Source organism: Lipotes vexillifer, unplaced genomic scaffold (genome assembly GCF_000442215.2).
Source record: "Lipotes vexillifer unplaced genomic scaffold, Lipotes_vexillifer_v1.1 scaffold1253, whole genome shotgun sequence".
In the NCBI taxonomy this organism is placed as follows: Eukaryota; Metazoa; Chordata; class Mammalia; order Artiodactyla; family Lipotidae; genus Lipotes; species Lipotes vexillifer.
Genome location: NW_006774094.1, coordinates 798,166 through 806,071, shown reverse-complemented (window position 1 = coordinate 806,071; position 7,906 = coordinate 798,166).

The following is a 7,906-nucleotide window of genomic DNA, read 5'->3' as shown; positions in this document are numbered from 1 at the left end:
AATATTGTTAAGGCCTTGGGGGAACTTGGAATATTTGGAGAACTAAAGGAATTTCAGAGTGGCTGGAATGTTGAGACAACAAGAGGAAGAGAGGGATAATATGCCATCACAGGAAGGGATAAAACTATGTAGAGCATTAAAAGGAGATGTATATGTCTTTGTCTTTATCCTAATCACACTGAAGAATAATTTGAGGCATTTTATGGTGGACATAGGAGGAGGGCCGGATGAAATTATTCATTTATTTCTGTTCTGTTTGCAGTGGAAAATGGACTAGAGAAAAATCAGATTAAGTTGCTATTGAAATAATCCAAGCAAGAATTGATGCTAGGTTGGACTGACTGGTGGTAGAAGGCAGACAGAAGAGCATAAATTTGAGTTTTATTTGGAATACAGTGATGGGCTTCACTATATATAAGATGTGAGGCATGATCAATGAATGGATACTGGCCAAATTTATCCACAAAAATTGATCAATTTATTCTCCCCATTTTTCCTCCATAAATCTCTCCAGTTCAAAAGCCAGCTTTGGTTGAATTCTGTGAACGAATGTGTCCGTGCCTGTATAAAGGCAACCGAGTATTAGAGGAGAAAAATCATAAAGCTCTGATGATTCCTTTTATTTTAAAGAAATGATCATATTCTCAAATGAGCACTCAGTGCAGGTCAGTAATGATACTTAATTTCTCATTTAATCTCTGAAAATGATGTTCTATTATATATACTTCTTCCCTAGAATTAAACCCCCTTGAAAACCCCAGTGGAAGACAGTCATCTTCAAATAGATTAAGAGGATGCATGTAAATGGGATGCACTCATCTTCCAACCATCAAATTCTGTTTTCTGCATCTGTAAACATTTTCTGTCTTCCCTCCTGTTTTTATAGATGGAGGAAGTGAAGTGCTCTGATCTATTAAAAAATTTAACCTCTCCAATTATCCAATTATACCCTCTTCTCTTTCCTCATGGATGTCATTTTTGCATTTATTATTATTATTCCATATCACAAATTTTTTCACCTTTATTAGGTCATGTATGTTGGCATAAAATGTGCTACTAGTAACTTTCATCTTTAAAACAGACTTTACCTTTTCTTCGCACTATTCCTCTATTCCCTTTCTTAACCAAACATCTCAAAATAGTTTTCTACACTCCTTGTCTTCACTTTCTCATTTCCCAGTTACTCTTTAACCCATTCCAACCTAGTGCTGAAAGGGTAATGGTCAAAGTTAGCAGTGACCTGTAAATTGTCAAATCCAAGAGTCACTTCTCTGTCTTCATTTCACTCAGCATCTCTACAGTATTCAGCATTGTTGATCACAGTCTCTCTTTATGAGATACTTGAATCTTTTGCTACTGTGATAGGCTGAATAATGGCCCCACCTAAAGATACACCCATCCTAATCCCAGAATTTGTGAATGTGTTAAATTACATGGTAAATATGACTTTGCTAATGAGATTAGGATAAAGATCTCAAGATGGGTAAATTATCTTGTATTATCTGAGTAGAACTGATGTAATCAAAAGCCCTTACAAGAGATTTGCAGGAGAGTCACAGAAGATGTGACAATAGAAGCAGACGTGAGAGTGATGTGGGGACATGAGACAACGAATGCAGAAACCTCTAGAAGGTAGAAAAGGAAACAGATTCTTCCCTAGAATGCAGCCCTGACTACCCATTTTAGACGTCTGACCTCCAGAAATGTAAAAGAATTAATCTATATGACTTTAAGCTACTAAATTTGTAGCAGTTTGTTACAGCACCAATAGGAAACGAATGCAGTTACTATTATGACACCCAATATTCTTATTTTTTTTCTGACCACATTGATCAATCTGCCTTCTCCTCCTCCTGAACTAAATTTCGGGACTTGGTCTTGAGGCTTCATGTATTCACCATCTGTGAGCTTTCCTTAGGTGATTGCACAGTGTTTCAATGTCTTTAAATACATTCTATATGCTGATGACTCTCCATCTTCAGCTTCTCACTTGATCTTGAGACTGAACTCAAACTGCCTGCTTAAAAGTTCTGTTTTATGTCTAACAGGTACATCAGACTCCACATGGCCAATATGAAAGTAGCTTAACCTTCCCTCTCTCTGCAAATGGCACTACTGTTTTTCCAGATACTCAAGACAATTCTCTAGTTATCCTACATGCACTCTAAGATCAAGTATTCTACCTCTAAGATCAAGTATTCTACCAAAATAGATCCCAAATCTGTCCACATTTTCCATTTCTTCTATCACTATCTTAGGGCAAATCAAAAAATTCCAGACTCAATTATTGTTTCTACTTTTCTTTTTCTTCCTTTTTTTTTTTAACCCTGTTGTCACAGAGGGATTTTTTAAATTAAACTGAGAATGATTTTACTCCTAGAAGTAAAACCCTTTAATTGCTTCCCACCTATCTTATAATTAAACCAAATCTTTTCACTATAGCCTATAAAGCCCTACAAAGTTTCACTTCAAACACTAAGCTTCCAAGATTGTAGGAAAAGATATTGGAAATGTAAGCATCATATGAGGGACCCTTGATGCCTTACTAAAAATTTGAGCTTTTCTCTGTAGTTGAAAGTTTAGTCGTAAATAAACTTAAGAGAACTGACACTATCAGATTTGCCTTTTTGAATGACTCTGACGCTGATAAGGAGAGTTACTGAAATGAGAAAATATTGATATATAAATTACTGTGGAGCTTGATGCGGACCAGTGGGACCAACAGGTGGAAGTTTGTAGATGCCCAGTGAACTGACCCACTTTCTTGTCATAATATTGCTACTCAAAGTTACATGATCCTCTTATTTGTACACCTAGAAATTTAGAGCTCAAAATAAACTTAGTGGTAACTAGATGATACACTTATTTTATAAATGAGAAAACTAGATACTGAGGGGATAGGAGACATTCTTGAAATCATGCACCTGCAGTAAAGACAGGTGCAATTTTGTAATTTTATACGTATGTGTATAATTTTATGTGTGTGTGTGTAATTTTATAGCTTATTAGACATACGACTCTTTTACATCTTATAGAAGATTTTTTAACATCCTGAGATAACAGCTAAGCGATTATTATTTTCCTCATTATCAGAAGAGATAAGTAAAGTGTCTTGCCTAAGTGACATTAAGCAAATAGCAGAAATAAAAAACTAGAACTTTACATTTCCAGATTATTATTCTTCCTTATTTTCTACTGTATTTTGTGAAAAGTTCAGAGGATGCATTGTGCCACCAGACCCTGAATACTGAATGTGATTTCTTCTCAATCTCCTTATCAGCCTAATTTGAACCCCAAACATCTCAAGATAGACCCCCTAAGAATAGTAAAGAAAGAACTAGTCTCATTAACTTACATTTTACTGATGTGGAAGCATATTTTGCATTAAAATTAAACTCAAATGTCACTACTTCATTGAACATTTTTTCTTCAAGCAGAAAATTTAAATGTCTATTAATGATATAATAAAAAGGTACAATTGCTTTTATGTTTAATATGTACTATCTATAATATTTTATTTATATAGTATTATGCTTTCCATTTAAGTTGTAAGGTATAAAATAATTCTCATTTATATTAGTGTTCCTCAGATAGTCTTTTAGAGAGGAATCCTAGGGAGATTGGAATCAGTCCTCAAATCATGAATACCAAGTAGATGCAGTGCAGCAGCGCTCAAATCAGCTTTTTAAAACTGGGTTGGCAGTAAAATACCTGATTAGCATTGTGGGTTTTTAGGAAAGTTTGTTTCTACCTTCTAAGGAAAAAGTGTTCATTGTTCATTTATTCAAGAATTATTTATTCAGGAGCAGTTAATCATAGTGATTCGGAACATAGAATCTCTCAAAATCTGCTTCTGAAACTTTCTAGATATGTAGTGCTGGATAAGTTACTTAACCTTTTTATGACTTAGTCAGTCGTCTCACTGGTAACCCTCCTCATGGGGTAGTTGTATTAAATGAACAGATTTTATAACACATTTAGCATAAAAATATGATTTTGTAAAGCCCCCAGGAAATATGTTAATTATCTTTTGTAAAAGAATTAAAACAGACATGATAGAAGTGTGCCCCCTCCCTTTTCCCACAGCCCAAGCCCTCTTTTTGTTTTTGTTTTTGCTATCTTTTTCTCCCTGAACCTTGAGGAAAAGACAAACTACAAGGCTTACAAAAACAGATCTCAAAGGAACTGTTTGGGGATTGCACCAGTAATCCCAGGCACGGGGCACAAAGCCATCTGAACATTTTCAGCACTTATAGACAGGGGACACTGCAACCTGATTCTAAACGACAGTGAAATGTACTCTGTCTTTCTTGCCCAGTGAAACTTCAAACGTGCTTTGGCTCAGGAAATTGTCTGGTCTTCACCTGCTTCTTGATGCATATCAAGTCAATTAAGTCCTTAAGCTCAATTTGAGTAACATAAACTATCTTTTTCCTTGACACCCTCCATGAGAGTGTAAGTTCACTAAAAGTAGGCATTTCGATTATTTTCTTCACTCATATCTCCAGTGGCTAGAACATTTGCTAGCACGTAGAAGATGGTCACTTTGTATTTGTTGAATGAAGGAATTAATATCTATATTGTGCCAGGAACTAAGGTAGTCCATTGTGATGTAAGTTTTCCCCTCAGGGGTATTACCATTTAGTGAGGTAGACAGCAAGTAAACAATCAATTGCAAGTCATAGTGGTAAGGGCTTCAGTAGAGATCATCTGCCATCAGGGGTGTGTGTGTATGTGTGAGTGACAGAGAGAGAGCAAGGGAGGGGGAGAGAGAGAGAGATTGGAAAGTATAATCACTGCCTAAGGATGCTGTCCACTGCCCAAGTCATGTGCCCACAGAACGTGAATATGTAGGAGATATCTTTTTTTAAATCTCACATATGGGGCTTCCCTAGTGGCGCAGTGGTTGCGAGTCCGCCTGCCGATGCAGGGGACACGGGTTCGTGCCCTGGTCCGGGAAGATCCCACATGCCGCGGAGTGGCTGGGCCCGTGAGCCATGGCCGCTGAGCCTGCGCATCCGGAGCCTGTGCTCCGCAACGGGAGAAGCCACAGCAGTGAGAGGCCCACGTACCACAAAAAAAAAAAAAAAAAAAAAAAAAAATCTCACATATGTATCATATGAGCTTGTTTGGAGCTCCAGAGGCCATCAAACCCTAGAAGGGTTACAAATAAAAATATACACAGGAAAGTGTATACACAAGAAGTGTTAACAAGAATATACACAAGAAGTGTTAACAAATTCTTTGAATATGAAGCATGAGTAGTAATCAAAGAAGGAAGAGATGATGAACAAAGAGAAAGAATGTTCCAGGCAGATGCAATGATAACATGGCAAATAAAGTTTATCAGCTGTTTCCTACCACTTAGCTGGATTGTCTTGAAACAGCAGAGAAGTAGGAAGACCATGTTCAGTTGACTGAAAATAGTTCAATGTGACCAGACCATGTATAATGAGTGGAGCGAGATGAGGTTAGAGAGGGAAGAAGCTTCTGAAACTTAAGGTAATGCATTATATACCATTTTAAGTATTATTTCAAACTTAAAGTTCATTGCAAAAAACAAAACCAAAAGAAAAAAAACAAAAAATCCCCCCAAAACAAAAAACACAAAAAACTGAGTCGTCAAAGGTGCAACATTGTTGGATTTTTTGCTTTTGAAAACTAATCAGGGCTGGAGCGCAGAAAATGGATTTTAAGTGGAAAAACCTGAGGCAAAGAGAACAGGAAGATCGTGAAAAATTCAGGAGATGCTGAAATAGAGTAGAAATTTAAATGAAAGAAAGAGAATGGGTAGATTCAAGAGTTATTTAGGAGATGGAATTTACAAAAGTCTTTTAAAACACTTTGACCACAGGCTAAAATAGAAAATATGCTTAGTGTCACTTCTCATTACACACACACACACACACACACACACACACACATACATATATATCTGAAAAGTGTTAGTTTCAGGCAATACTATGCCCTATAGATTCTGATATTTTCTGTTCTATGTTTTTATTTATTTAAAAACCGTTTTTTTAGTCACAAGGTTCATTTATTGTAAAATGTTAGACAACATTAGAATAAGGCATTGTTTGTGTTGGCCAAGAGAAAATCGGCTTTAAAAGGCTGAAAACAGTGGATTAGAGGGCTTTAGGAATACTCTTTTTGATTTTTGTTAATATAAGCTGACGTAGTAGCACTAAGAGGGAATTTCAAATGATAAAGCAGGGAAGAGGGTGCCATGAAACGTGGCTGGGGGAGATGATGTAAAAGCAAGAGAAGTCTCCTCAGCTCTCTCACTGACTACTCCACAGAGGGGAGAGCTGGCCCCATTCAAACACGGGATGTGCCATCATGTCTGTCCATATGCACACCCTTGGTTCCGTGGCTGGACCTTCTGTTCTTACTAGTAGTGCTCTAAGTACTTTAAGGCCAGAACCTTTAGATGTTCCCACAAAGTTGTATTCAACCTCTTTTCTTTGTTAAAAACTAATTCTAGACATTTGTTCCTTTATACTCGTCCTTCAGATCATGTAGCACAAAGCAGGTCACTCAGCACAGGCGTCAAAATGATTGATTGGTTCGTTTCCTCATCCTGCTTGTCAACTGCCTATAGGCCTATGTGTGTGTTATATCAAATAATAATCACATGTATCAATTATATAAATGCAAATTTGTATGTGTATACATACATCATATGTGTGTATATCTGTATCAGTATCTTGTATTTATTAACTGATATTTTTTTGGTCAGCACAAGATTTTTTTAAATTAAGATTTTAGGTTTTTAGAGTAGTTTTAGGTTCTGCAACCTTGTTATAATTGCTTATCAGTTAAAGGAGTTTTTTTTTTTTGCTAGATTCGTTTAGATTTTCTGCATAGACAATCATGTCATCTGAGATTCTTATATATCCCTTTTTATCGATATATCCTTTTCTTGCCTTATTACATTAACTAAAACTCCCAGTACAATGTTGAAAAAGAATGCTGAGAGAGGACATCCTTGTCTTATACCTGTTCTTAGTGGGAAAGGTTCAAGTTTCTTACCATTAAGTATGATGTTAGCTGTAGGGTTTCATAGATATCCTTTATCAAGTTGAAGAAATTTCCCTCTATTCCTAGTTTACTGAGAGTTTTTATCATGAATATGTGTTGAATTCTGTCATGCTTTTATTACATTTATTGATCATATGATTTTTTTCAGCCTGTTGTTATGATGCTGTTCTAGTTTACCTTAAAAATACTGATTATTATCCGCTCAACTAATCTTATGATCCACTATAGGGTCATATTTTTTAAAAAAATCATTAATCTATGTGATTGCATGACTGATTGGATAAGATGGGTTGATAAGCAGAAATACAAGGGGGTAAGAGAAAAATTTCTTGTTGAGATACCTGTATAGAGATACCTGTATAGATACCTGTATAGATGATAGAACCCTTTTTTTAAAAGAAGAGGAGTCTCAGATTGAGGTTTGTGTATATATCTTTTGTCATCTAGGAGATTTTCATTGGAGGTGTCTAGTGCATGGCTGTGTATTCTGGAATTTACAGAAAAACTTTGGACTTGATAAGGATACTGAATTTCTTAGTAGCCTATGAATCAAGACAGTTCAAATTCTGACTAGAGCGTTTAACAGCTGTCAAGCAATGGGCAAATTAATTTTATTCTTAGCCTTTTTCTTCATATCTATAGTGGAATAAACAGGTGATTGTCAGGATTAGATTGAAATAATGCCTGTGGAGTGTTTAGGACATAACTGGTCCATGTAATTGCTCTCTAAATATTGGCTATTATTATTAATTCTACTATTTCTAAGTAGATGCAGTATAGATTAGCATCTATATACTGGATGCAGTATAGATTAGCAGTTAGGAGACTGCTTCATTTCCTGCTGAGAATAATCAAATGCCAT